Genomic DNA, 14,756 nt, shown 5'->3' with positions numbered 1-14,756 from the left:
TATTTTACAGATAAAGACACAGATTTTGAATCTTGCCAAAAGTCACCCAGTAGGTGAGCATCAAAGAGCAATTCAAATTTCCAATGTGAAAGCTCAAGTTCTTAGGGGGAAAAAAATGCCCCAAATCTTACTCTTTCAGTCCCAATTACCTGGCCACTGTTTGTTCTCTTAAGTATACTTTTAATTTTCGTATTTTTCCAACATGTCCCTAGAGAAGCTACAAAGCTAGTGTCTCCCCTGCAGCACCAAGAATTTAATTTTAATGCTGTCACTGAGTAACATATCTTGGTTTTCTTACCTGTAAAGTAGAAGTCATTTTTTTTTCTCTTTCTCCAGGAAACATATATGAGATCTGGAGGAAACTTAAAAACTAGAGTTCAGCTTTAGTTTTAATGACAATGTCTTTCCTTTTAGTGAAGAAATAAAAAATAAGTGGAAATAATTAATTGAGGCGAAGAAATAAAAGAACTTTAGTATAGGGAAATGTCCCACTTAGAACTAGGGTAAATGTCCCTTCTAGAACTAGGGTGAGGTAAGAGAAGCTGCAACAGATACAGGTTTCATGGACTCTGCCCCCCCCTCCAGATACCGGAACTACAAATCCCATCAATACCAATGAGAAGCACACTGGTACTTGAGGGTGGAGCTGAGCAGCCAGGTTAGGATAAAACCAGACATTTGGGCTCTGGGGGTCTCTTGGCCTGGTGGTTCACTGCTGGTTGTTTGGCTCTTGATCAGTTTTCAGTGTGTTATTGGAGTCCAAGTCAGCAGAACTGGTAGGATATTCTAGTTGTATTTCTCTCTTTTTACCTGCATTGGTCCTTTTTCCTTTCTCCTTGTAAATAAATCCATTATTGAACTTTTTGTGTGTGTCCACAGTATGACTGAATCTTAAGGGTGCTAGTGAGAACCCACAGACAGACAACCCAATTCACATTGGGATGCCCTGTGACAAAGTGAGACATATTCCTGTAATGCAACGTGAAGAGGGACAACAAAAAAATCTCAGGAATAAAGATCAAGGTGGTGTGTTAAAAACTTAAAGTGAATGTAAAAATCATGATGAAAAATATCAATGCTTCACTGAAAGGCAGGATTGTTCATCATGCAGGATTGTTCATCATGCAGATCAGAGGCTGGGGCCAATGAAGACTTATCTTCTTTTACTTAACACTTTGATATTTGATTCATCTTTTTTTGCATTAAATTTGGTATTTTAAAAAGTAGTGCATTAAATATTATTTTGACTTGATTTTTATGTCGCATTGTGTTCTGTATTATTTTATTTGCTATCCCTCTTAAATTTTGTGCATGAGGTAAATGTCTCACTCTATCACAATACTTCTGTCCTAAGGACCTCCAGACTCAACCGTGTAACTTCCTGCTAGATATAGCTACCTAATCGATCCTTTCAAGGTCAAATTTCATCAAATTCAAAACAATCTGATCAGTTCCTCCAAACATACTTCTATTATTTCGAATTCATTAACAGCATGATTTGCTTTTCTCAACACTCTCACTCTGTTTAGACATTCAGTTAACTGGAGTGTCCAAAATGTTTCTCAAGCCCACACAAATGAGGTAGATGATGTCAATGAACAAATGAAAGGGCAGAAAATAACTCAACCGGAAAGGGAGCATGAAGCAAAGCAACTGGCATTCTTTAGATGGTTTGCAGTTTAAGTTATACATTAATAAACATTTTGCTCTGACTCACACTCTGCTTGACATTTTCCTTTCCAGACACCAAAAACATATTCCCTGGTTTTTAATAAGGCTCTAATAAAGTAGATTTTCTATCCTTTATGTTCTTCATGTTATTATCATACTTTCATGTCGAAGTTTTACCAGTTCTCTAAGGTTTTAAATAAAAATACATATTTTCATCACCATTATTCCCCTGGATCCACTGAATTTAAGTATTCTCTAAAGGCTATTTTCTCCTTCATGGTTGTGTTTACCACACTCTGAAGAGCCTTTTCTCTCATGAGATTGCAGTCTGTCTCAGAATTATGTCTCACAATTTTATTCCCTGGTCATATGGTGATATTTGTTAAAAAGTGTAGTTAAAATAGGTAGTCTTGGATTAAATTATATTTCTAAATGTCACTTTACCCATTCTCTTGAAATGCGGGAAGAAAAAGTCAAAGTGCTTGAGTCTTTTATCAACAGTCACAAGGTTTGAGTTGTGTTGAATTCAAGGTAAGTGTTTTAGATTGTTAACGCCCAAAGGGGAAATGTTGTATACTTTAATCCTTAAAATAAATAACAGTGCTAAATAACTTAATTGATTCATTGTGTTATTCACTAACATGGGCTGGAACACAAAAGCATCCTGTCTCCGTCTCTTTTAATAAGGTTAAAAACTAAGACTCCACCCTTCACCCAGCAGGAAAGTTTGACAGATTTGAGTAGATAAAGGAAGTTGATAAAGTTGCTATGGGAACCAAGCCATAAGGTTGGTCACTTTGACCAAGGATGCAGAAGTTTGACCAGAATACATTTTGTGTCAGAAATCAACAGACCAGACATTTCAGCACTAACTGGCCCTAGCTGACTTCCCCCATCATGAAAAGCTCATGAAAGCTCATAAAAGGGAGCCCCAAATCCTTTTTTGTGCAACAGGTCTCTCCTGTCTTACCCACTGTTTCTATTAGCAGTGCATTTCAAGTAAGCCACCTTTTCTGTTCTGTACTCTGTCTCAGGTGAAATTCTTTCACACCCATACCTCCAACCTAATTCTAGTATTTCTCCCCACCAACAACCCAGTTAGTTTTAAGTGATCTTCATTTCCCAAGTCATAACATCTCCTAGCTGAGAGGCATTTTATTCATTTCTATTTTTGCACAGAATTGTTGAAATTAAATATGCAAAAGATAGCAAGTGCACTTTTTTCTCAGGAAAGGAAAACACTCCAAGTGTGCCTTCCTTTGATTATAAATAATGAGAGAATGGAATGAAACATACATTCATTGGACCAGAAGTTCTGCTAATTAAGAAAACCTTTTAATTTGAACAAATGATCTGAGAGCTAAAGTGTAGAACCAGGAGTCAGAATGTTGGTGGGTGAACGAGGGTCCCTCATAGACAAACCTGCCTGACCTAAAGGGATTCTACTATCCGCTACTTAAAGACAAAACATACTGTTAGTGTATGAAATCTTCATTAGAAAAGAACTTTAATACAAATTGTGTGCAATAGAGAGAAGAGAAAAAATACAGTTAAAATGGTTTCCCCATCAAATAACCAAAATTATCTGTCCCCTTGTGGGTAAATATCCAGTCAGAACCAAGGTTGGACCACTGAGTCCTGAAGTTTGACACAAATATAATGCACTTTATAGTGGGGAGTAATATGAAAAGGGTAGAGGGGCCAGGCAAGTCTGGAAGGAAAAGAATAAAATCAAAATACAGGCCAAACAAAGGCTGCCATTACCTGTCCCCTCTCAGGTATCTCACCCACATCTCTGTCTTTTTCAAGTGACTCCTTTCATATCTCTCAGGTCCCCGGTACAAGTCCAAGGTCAAGGAGAAAGTGCAGCTGCTTCTTCACATATCTCTCTGCTTCATGTGCCTCCTCAAGTCTTCTCTCCCTGGTCTTCTTCCCCTTCTTCAAGAAATCAAGAAGTCATGTCAGATTCAAGGCATGATGGGAATTGTGTTGCTCAGAGCCTGGGATTTCTCTGGCATGGATGTGAAGATATAGTCCATAAAACATTAATGGGTGAAGTTCATTTGGGCTGGTATACCAAGAACACTTGAATGTTGTGAAGATTAAGAGGGCTAATGTGTGTCAAAGCCCAGAGAAGATAATAAATAAATATAATTAACAATCAGCATGGGCTTTTAGTCTTAGCACATAACAAAATTATGTGGCTATTAAAAGTGAAAACACATTCTAGGGAAGTATAATTTCAATCCTCCTATCCTAGACAAAATAGGACTTCTCAGTTGTCACCCATCTTTTTTTTTTTTAAAAAAAGCTTCTGCTAGGACCTAAGAACTTTTCTTTCACTAATTGTTTTAAAACTAGTTCATGACTCAATACTAAGGTGAAGGTTTTATTCTTAAATTCTTGCTGTTATAATTTATGTAAACCTATACTACAGCAAGCTCATTCAGTTTTTCTTCTCAATGTTTTTATTATATATAACATTATTTATTATTAAATAGGAAATAACTAACCTTTATGATATTATTGAGATTATAATAATTAATAGTTTACATTTTAGAGAACATTTATGATGAAAGAGGATTGAAGACTCAAGGTCTCAAGGAGGTTTATGATTTAAAATATTTTTGCTTCTAGCTTATGTTTATGCAAAGGAATTTCTGAAGCTAAATATGATTTAAAATTATGATTAAATTGAACAACATTTTGGACATTTTTTTCTAATTTCTAATTGTCACAGTTAACATTTTATTTGGTTTTGCTTATTTGTTTGTAGCACTTATTTACCAATCCATGAGAAATAGCTTCAGATTTTCAAGGGATATACGAAATTTTGAATGGCAGACTGTGTGATAATAAACAATGATGGAAATTAGTTATGATCAGGTCAACATATTATACAAATACAAAAATAAGGTTTGTTATTTCACTTAAACCAAATGGTAGATTGTTTAAGAGAATCAACAATTGAAGATTTTCACTCACTGACCAGAAATCACTTCCTTTAGCTAATTCTTCTTGAGTCAACGTCTTTTTTTTTTAAATGAAACTTTTAGTATGGTTCTTCTTTTACTCCTGGCTTCCCTTTCACTTCATATTTTGAGGTTTCCCAGATCGACTTTTATGAAATATTCTGATTAAAATAATTTTTTGAAGATCTATTTTACATATTTCAGAAAGTGCTATATTCTGAACCTGGCACAGCAGACCTCTTCTGTCTCACCCACTGCTCCCCTCAGCAGCGTATTTCAGTAGATTTGCTGTTCTGCTTCTTATTCTGCCTCTGGTGAATCCTCTCATCTCCCTACACCTCTGGACTACACCCCAGTTCTTCTAGGCAAAAATAAATAAAATCTTTAAAAACAATTATACGAACTTTACTTGCCCATGATCTTTTGAACTCTTTCTATGTTGGCAAATATATTATTGAAGATATGAGTGACCATTCTTGGTTTGTTAATATCTACCTTTTAGAGGTTATAACATTTTAATATTTGATACAAATCCTTTCAAATTTTCATTTGATATATACACATTCTTGCATAATTTTTCTTCCTTTTTTAAAAGATTTTATTTATTTATTCATACAGAACTGGGTACAGGGACTATGAGAGAATTCACCAGAGACAGAGTGGGGAGAAGGACAGGCAGATTGACAAAGTACATTGCTGAGGGGAGCAGTGGGTGAGTCAAGAGTGGTATACCGCAACATGTGGATCACCTTCAAGGCCAGGGATTGAACTCTGGCCTCGGCCAGCTTTGCAGTGCTGAGTTCCAACCTGCTGCACCACCAGGGAGCGTCCTCTATTTTTTTTTAGCTTTCTGACTTCTCTATATCCTCACCAGGCTTTGATGTTATTTTTCTAAGTATGGACCTGTGGCTAAAGTGTAAAGGGGAAACCTGATAGCTTTGATTACACTGAAGTAAAGTTGTGACTTCAGCATTAGAACAACAAATGAAGATTAAATGATGGGAGGTAGAATGTATGAATATCTTTTTCATTTCTAAGCAAAGGATAGCTTAGTAAAGAGGGCTTATCAGGAATAAAGTCAAAGTAATATATGAAAAGGTAATTTAAAGATGTTGAGAAGACTTAGTGGTCACTAAAATATGAGATATGCTCATTAATTTGGGTTTTACTATTAATTGGAGAAATTACCTCAAAAGCCAACACACGAGTGCATGCTATGGTTTGGCACTATTCTAGATGCATTTAAAATACTGATCCTTACAGTAACTCTACAAACTAGTCATTATTATTATTATTATTATTATTATTGCCACTACTATCTAATTTTACAGATTAAGAAACGGGAACAGAATTTAAAGTCAGGAGAGGTGATTTTGAGTGCCTGCATATAAATACTACAACCACTCTACTACAACTCTACTGCTTCTATTACACCATTTTCTAGATGTCAGGCTAACAATTAGAGAAGTAACATCAATACTTGATAAAGATGTATGGAAGTGACAAAGATCTACTATTGAGAGAAATAACCCAGCACAATGTAGCCATTTGGAGAAGAATCTGGCAGATTTTAGTAAAAATTATAGGCACATGTCTACACAGATACATTAGGACACACTTACAGTGATGCCCACCTTACATATATCGTGATAGAAGGTGAAGGCAACCCAAGAGTTCAAAAATAGGTCATTGTATGAGCAAAATCCGGTCTGCGGACACGTATGAGAGGTATGTGCAGTGTGAGAACCAATGAATACAGCTTGGGAGAAACAACGGTGTGGACAGATTTCAAAACTACAAAGCATTTTATTGTAAAAATACTAAGAAACAGGGCCCTCCCTGGTGGTGCAGCGGGTTAAAGCACAGCACTGAGAAGCTAAAGTCACTTCCGCATGAGTTCAATTCCCGCCTGCCCTGGAGGAGACCACATGGCACGGCAGACCTCTCCTGACCCGCCCGCTGCTCCCCTCAGCAGTGTACTTCTGTCGATCTGCCTGTTCTGCTTCCCACTCTGTCTCTGGTGAATCCTCTCACCCTCCGCATCTCTGGCCTGTACCCCAATTCTGTATGGATAAATAAATAAATCTTTAAAAAAAAAAAATACTAAGAAACAGAATGTAGTATTATTTTTGCCATTAAAAGCATATACTTGTATAAATAAACACACATTTCATGGATACATATATTTACAAATGACCATGAACCACGCAGGATGTGGATTGAAAGAATATAACTGCAAGTGATTGACTTTTTGTAGGGATGGGAAAGGGACTGTTGGATGAATGGGAAAATCATGACAAAACACAGAAGGGGGACATGCTCTGGATAATAATAAAAGTTTACCATGAACCAAGGAACTCAGTCAATTCAATTTGTACACCTTAGATCTACAACCCCACAGCCTAATTAAATCTATCTATCTATCTATCTATCTATCTATCTATCTATCTATCATCTAATTGTCTGCCTTTAAGTGATAAAAATTTTCAATGATGGCATAACAACATATAAAACTTAGTTATTATAATTAACACTATGTAAGGATTTAAAGCAACTTAGGACCTAAAGGACAGCACAATAAGAATTACTGGGGAATTCAGTAGTTCTAATTTCCTCTTTTTCTGTATATTCTTTTAGCTGTGTGACCGAAAAAAAAAAAAAAAACTCTCAGGAAGTGTATCACATGAACTATAAAACCTGATTACTAATTTACTTTTTGATTGCTGACTGGTTTTAGAATGTGTAGAAAATCACTTGTTTTTCTGATCTGAACTCATGTAACCTCGCAAATGATAATCACAAAAGCATTCAAATGCTTGTTATATTGATTTATGTTGGTCTTTCTATTGTCTAGATTCAAAGCTTATAATAAGCCAACATATTTATTTATTGAATCAAGACAGCAACAAGGAGGAAACAGCTTGTTGAGTATTTATAGTAAGAGGAGGCAGAAACGGGCTAAATGTTTCTTCTCTTCCAGCTGTATTATTCCCAATGATCTTAATTACTATCATCTTACATTTGTAACTTTTGTAAGCAATCAAAAGCATATTTTACTTATGAAAGCTACTGAAATAGGGAAAAAGAATCCTTAATACAGAATTAGACTCAATTCCTTTACAGCCTTCCTTTCAGGCTAGCAATATTTAATTATTTAAACAATGACCAAAAACTGCATTCCTTGAAAGCAGAGATTAAAAAAGATAAAAATAACTTGTTTTTATTTAGAGGTACAGTAAAATATTTGTGAATAAAATGGGATCTACTTTGAAATATCCTACGAAAATAATTGGGAGTAATAGATAAAACTGGCAGAGTGATGGTTGTTGATTTTGAGTGACAGGGATATAGGTCTGAATGCCAACTTCTGTATAAGATTAAAATTCTCCATCATAAGATGTTTTTCTTAAAAAATCACCAACTTGAGCTTTGTGTGGTTTGAAAAATCATTTTTTATAGTTGCCTTCTGTAATATTTATAAATATTAAATATAAATAAAGCTCTCAGAATACATAGTTCAATACATTTGGTAGAGTTTATGATGCCAATTCCAAAGGCTAGTCACATTCAGGAAGAAGTAGGGCTTAACACATGTAAACACCTCCAATAAAAACAAATGGTTAGTATGGGCTGCTTGTCTACACATGTGATGATCTTTGACAAATATCCTTTTTGTGTGAGGAAGCTCCTGACGGCAGTATTACTTTCCCTCTCATAGGGTAATTTCAAAATTATGCTGTTAAGTAGTGGATATGTATTATAATCAAGTAACATTGTGAAGGAAGAGAAAGAAGTATACTTTTTCTATTCAAAAATCAGTAGAGAGAATTACCCAAAAGGAAGTAAGTGAATGAAACTGGTTAATGTTACCAGCAGAATTTAAACAAATGAGTAATTTGTTTTACGGAGAGTTTTCCATAATGTAAGCATAGTTGGATATTAGTAGCATTTAATTTGAAATAATTTAACTCTTTTAAAATAATGAGTATTTGGGGGGCCCTCCCTGGTGGTAGAGCAGGTTGAAGCACAACACTGAGAAGCTAGCTGCAGCTGTTTCAGAGCAAGTCTGATCCCTGGCCAGGGAGCTGGCCCACATGGCATAGTAGACCTCGCCTGCCTCGCCTGCTGCACCCCTCAGTGGTGTACTTTATCAATCTGCCTGTTCTGCTCCCCACTCCAGTGAATCCTCCCACTACTCCTCCCACTACTCCTGCACCTCTGGCTTTTACCCTGGTTCTGTACGCATAAATAAATAAAATCTTCAAAAATAAATAAGTTGTGAGTACTAAAATCTGAGGAAGAGTGTTGAAAAGCCAATGAGCACAACTCTGGAGGTCTTTGCCAAGTGGCTTTCAAAGATGACGATATAGCTCTCTTGCTTCTTGCCTAGTCATATCAAGTAAATTAAATTAAGCCCATTCACCAGAGAATGGTGAAATTCTTTCAAAACATTATCAGGAGGTTAACTTTCTTTTGTCATTTGGAGGAACAGGGCAAATTTTCAATTTATATAACCTTGTTCTTTCCCTCTTGAGATAGACTGAATCTTTTCTATGGAAAATGCTCTGTCCTTCCTCTTAAAAAAATTAAGTTTTATAATAAAATTGAAAATACAAAAATAGTTTAAAACTCTACCTCAATGAAAGAAAATACAGAATGAAATTTGAGTACTTTTCCAGTGGAAAATATGGAACATACATATATAGTAATTAAAAGTAGGACAGATATTATTGCTTTAAGATTATTTTCTATCCTAGAAAACATAGAGAAGACATTTTTTCCCACTCAGAATAAAATGCCTTCTTTTTGGGCATCAAGTATTGCAGACAAGTGAATAAGCTAAATGCTTAGTAGTTTAGGAGATGCAGTTTAGCAGATTGGTTTTCAAAAAAAAATTAAATATGAAAACATGTAAAACCTGTATCCTGCTTTTTCCTTGTAACTCTAGAGGCATAAGTACAGTAGTTAGGAAACTGGACACTCGCCTAAAAAAAATTTTGTTTGATTTTTCAGTTGTACCATTTGTAAGCTGTATGAAAGATATTAGTAACCCCCTCAACCTTCCTATCCATAAAATGGTAATGAGAAATACAAACTGAATGTAATCTGAACACATGTATATTAAAATATGAACAACTTGTGATGAAAGTTATTCTGTACATAAATAAAAAGTACATACCCACTAGAACACTTAGAAAATATGCTCAGCAAAAATGTTTATTAATATACAAAAATAAAAAGGTAGTAAATAACAACCGCATTTGCATTTAATTTAAAACCCATAGCAATGAATATGTATGACTGGAAAATAATAGTTTGGAAAAGAAGTTATATTGTAAGGATGTGGTAGAAAGCACTGTGGACCTGCACCACGTGATGATATGAAAGTTGTCTCATTGGGAAACTACTTTGTTAGAATTTTAAATTGCATCAGATTTGAATACTCCTTGGATCTTGGATATCATTCCTTTTTTTCCCCTCTAAATTAAGTGATTCATAATCCCTGACAAGGATGCCATTTTATTTTTTTATAGTCACTTGATTGCTCAAAACTTTCACAAAGAGAAATACAAATAGCAGATCATATCTGGCCTTCACCAAATGTTAATGAAATGATTTGACCCTAAGAATGTGAACTACTTTTACTTTACCCAAATTGTATAACCTTATGCAAATACAGAAAAGTTTTCTTGTGCACTTTCAAATTCTAAATTATCAATATTTTCACTAACCCTGGAATTGAGTCATTATTATGGCTCTTATAAAAAGTTTCAATTCAAATTGGTAAAGTGCCAATATTTTCTCCAAAAGTTAATTCTTGGGTCTCCCTGGTGGCACAATAGGTTCAAGCACAGCACTCTGAAGCTACCCACAGCCACTGTAGCACCAGTTCCATCCTTGGAGAGGGAGCTGACCCACATGGCACAGCAGACCTCTCCTGTCTCACCCACTGCTCCTCTCAGCAGTGTATTTCAGCAGATATACCTGTTCTGATCCCCACTCTGTCTTGGTGAATCCATTCACCCCCCACACCTCTGGCCTGATATCCTAGTTCTTATATTAATAAATAAATAAATTTTTCTATAAAGTTATTTCTTATCTAATAAGACTTTAATACATATAAATTTCACTGACCATTCATTTTAATCCATAGAGGTATCAATTGAGAGGTTGAAAATAGAATTCCACTATCTATTACTGGAGAGGAAAAGGAATCCAAGCATTAACAAGTTGTGCAAGAACTCTCAAAATGTTCATGGATGATTTGGAAAAATGTCTATTATTTATATATTTTGAAAATTTGTCCACAGACCATGTGAACCGCTGTTCTGCTTCAGGCTGGACATGTTTAGAATTTTTTTTTTAATTTATTTATTTGTGCATACAGAGCTGGGGTACAGGCCAGAGGTGCAGGGAAAGTGAGAGGCTTCACCAGAGACAGAGTGGGGAGCAGAACAGGCAGATCGATGAATTACACTGCTGAGGGGGGGCAGCGGGAAAGACAGGAGAGGTCTGTTGTGCCACGTGGATTACCTCAGGGGCAGGTGGGGTTCGACTCATACTGAGGTGGCTTTGGCTTCTTAGTGTTGTGCTTTAAACCACTGTGCCACCAGAGAGGGCCCCACCTCTGAGAATTTTTAATGGAAGTTTTAAAAGGTATATTCTAGCAACCAGCATGAAATGCATTCCAGCTCTATCAACTACTGTATAACCTGAACAAGACATTCGTGGTTTCTTTAAAAAGTGAGAATACTGGCCCTCTCTGATGGTGCAGCGGGTTAAAGCACAACACTAAGAAGCTAAAGCCACTTCAGCATCATTTCAATCCCCACCCTGGAGGTGACCCACATGGAGTGGCAGACCTCTCCTTACCTGCTCGCTGCTCCCCTCAGCCATGTACTTCCTCAATCTGCCTGTATTGCTCCTCACTCTGTCTCTGGCGAAGCCTCTCACCATCCCTGCACCTCTGGCTTTACCCCAGTTCTGCATGAATAAACAAATAAATCCTTAAAAACAAACATGAGAATATTAATCTAGCTCATAGGATTGTTTTGAGGCTTTGTAGAGTAATTCAATGTAAGGTTGTACAATCTGGGTAAGGTAAAAATAGTTCACATTCTTAGGGGTCAAATCATTTCATTAACAATTGGTGAAGGCCAGATACAATCTGCTTTTTGTATCTCTCTTTGTGAAAGCTTTGAGCAATCAAGTGACAATAAAAAAAAAAAAAACGACATCCTTGTCAGGGATTATGAATCACTTATTTTAAGGGACACTGTCTACCACAAAATAAGGATCCAGTAAATATTAACTATTCCTATTAACACTGACTACATGAAATATAACAACTATATATAAATGCATATATGTACACATGCACGCACATACATACATAAATACAATGTGCATTTATTCATGAAAATGATATGGCTTTGTTTTATTTGCAATTTTTACTTACTAAGGGTTCAAGAAAGTACATGTATATATATGCCACTAACATATTGCAGTCTTAAAGCACACAGTATTGATTCTATTTTTTTTTAAGATTTTCTTTATTTTATTTTTGCATAGAGGACATGGGGTATAGGGCAGAGGTGTGGGGGTTAAAGGGTGAGAGGTTTCACCAGAGACAGTGGGGAGCAGAACAGCTGTGAAATACACAGCTGAGGGGACAGCGGGTGAGACAGAAGAGGTCTGTTGTGCCATATGTGGGTATAGCTCCCTGGCTGAGAATGGGGATCCAACTTAGGCTGTTGTGGTGATAACACTGATATTTAACCCCTAGGCTACCAGGGAAGCCCCTGATTCTATTCTTGATTATATTATTACATTGGTACACTGTCAGTTTTTCCATACAAGTGTTTTGTTTTACAATTAATGGCTATTGTCAAAAAGAGAAGAAACTAGTACTGGTGAGTATGCTGAGAAAAAAGAAACGTCATACACTGTTACTGGGAATATAAATTGGTGCAGTTACTATGGAAAACAGCAAGGAGATTCCTCAGAAAATTAAGATTAGAAATATCATAAGGTGGCCCTCCCTGATGGCACAACGGGTTAAAGTACAGCACTAAGAAGCTAAAGCCACCTCAGCATGAATTTGATCCCCGCTCTGGGGTTGATCCACGTGGTGTGGCAGACCTCTCCTGACCTGCCTGCTGCTCCCCTCAGCAGTGTACTTCCTTGATCTGCCTGTTCTGCTCCCCGCTCTGTCTCTAGTAAATCCTTTCACTGCCCCTGCACCTCTGGCCTGTATCCCAGTTCTGTATGCATAAATAAATTAATCCTTAAAAAAAAAGAAAAATCATAAGGTTCAGCTATTTGACTTATGAGCATATATTCAAAGAACACAAGAATGCTAACTGGAAAATGTACTATGCACCCTAGTATTCACTGCAGCATTATTAATAATAATCAAGGTATGGAACAACCTAATTTCACTATGAAAGGTAATTGGAATAAAGTCAAGTAAGGGTTTAATAGTTATGCTTACAAAAGCAACATGAAGTGGAAAGATGATACAATGATTAGCTCATTTCCCCAAGAAGATGTTGCATTGTTCAAGTTCCTTGGAATTGTAGCAGGTGATCCACGAGAAGGAAGTACATTCTTTGTGACAATATTTGTTGTAAATACTAGATTAGTCATAAGACAGGTAAATTTATTCAAGCCATGTGAGTAGAACACATGGAATGCCTCAGTTATTGGTCCTCATCTCTGATAATTAACCAAAAAAAGACTGTCTGGTTAACATAAACGTAGGAGAACAGAGGAGGGGAGCAGAACAGGCAGATCTACTGAAATATACTGCTGAGGGGAGCAGCGGGTGAGATAAAAGAGGTTTGCTGCACCATGTGAGTCAGCTCCATGGCCAGGATCAAACTCAGGCTTAAAACTTAAGCCACCAGGGAGGTTTCCAAAAACTTAATTTTTTGGAAAAAAGTTTAAGTTTTTACTCTAGTACAAATTAAATTTTCCTATTTTGAAAAATATCTTTGTGGAATAGTGCCATATTTGCCTGTAAGCTTCTTGAGCTCTGTTATATTTTTCTAATTAATGTTTTTTTTTAAGATTTATTTATTTGTACATACAGAACTGGGGTACAAGCCAGAGGCTCAGGGGTGGTGAGAGGCTTCACCAGAGACAGAGTGGGGAGCAGAACAGGCAGATGGACGAAGTACAATGCTAAGGGGAGCAGCGTGCAGGTCAGGAGAGGTCTGCCACGCCATGTGGTCACCTCCGGGGCAGGAGGGAATCGAACTCTTGTGGAAGTGGCTTTAGCTTCTCAGTGCTGCACTTTAACCCACTGTGCCACCCGGGAGGGCCTAAAGTTTTTTACTTTTAACCACTGTATACTCCAATTCATCCTGTAAGAGGATGCAACATATAGGGAATTCTTATTACTATGAAGGGTGATTACAAAACTTACAATGTATACCTTAGACAAACTTAGTGATCAAATTAGTAAGCATTAATCTTATTTTTTTCTTCTTAGCTGAGACTAGAGCATCTCTTTAATGCTGAATATTCATAGAAACCACAAACTGTATCAGCATTTTCAGTTGTACTTGCAAGATCCTATTTTCAAAAAATCATAAGCCCATGACAGCATTCTTATCTCTCTTCTATTAAGAAAATTACAGGTTCAACCACTTAGTTTTAAAAATTTGGAGTTTGAGAACTTCTTATGCCGCTAGGAGAATCATATATCCATAGAATCCAGTATGATGCCAAATGCTTGGGTAAGTAAACATACAGAAAATGGACATTTGGGAGAGATTCTTAGGTTGTTTTGGTCTGTCACCTACCTAAATGAACAAAAAAACACATGTGTGAGGCCAGATTGCCTGAATGAGTTTCTATGAAAGGTGAAACTTGATGCTTCATTCCCAGGAATAGAAAATTGACTGCAAATATTAGGAGTCATCTGCTTAGCCCTCTTGTATCATTATAAAAATCACCACCTAAACTAAACAAGATAACAAACAGGAATAGTTGCGTATGACTATACTTATGATACAGAATAAGATTTGCCACATATTCAGTAACTAAAGAATCAAAATTATTTTGGTTATTTATCAAGATATGCATATGCTGTTGTGTGTTACAACA

Source organism: Condylura cristata, unplaced genomic scaffold (assembly GCF_000260355.1).
Source record: "Condylura cristata isolate star-nosed mole 26May11 unplaced genomic scaffold, ConCri1.0 scaffold00005, whole genome shotgun sequence".
NCBI lineage: Eukaryota > Metazoa > Chordata > Mammalia > Eulipotyphla > Talpidae > Condylura > Condylura cristata.
The sequence above is the reverse complement of the archived record's forward strand: the minus strand, read 5'-3'. Positions refer to the sequence as shown.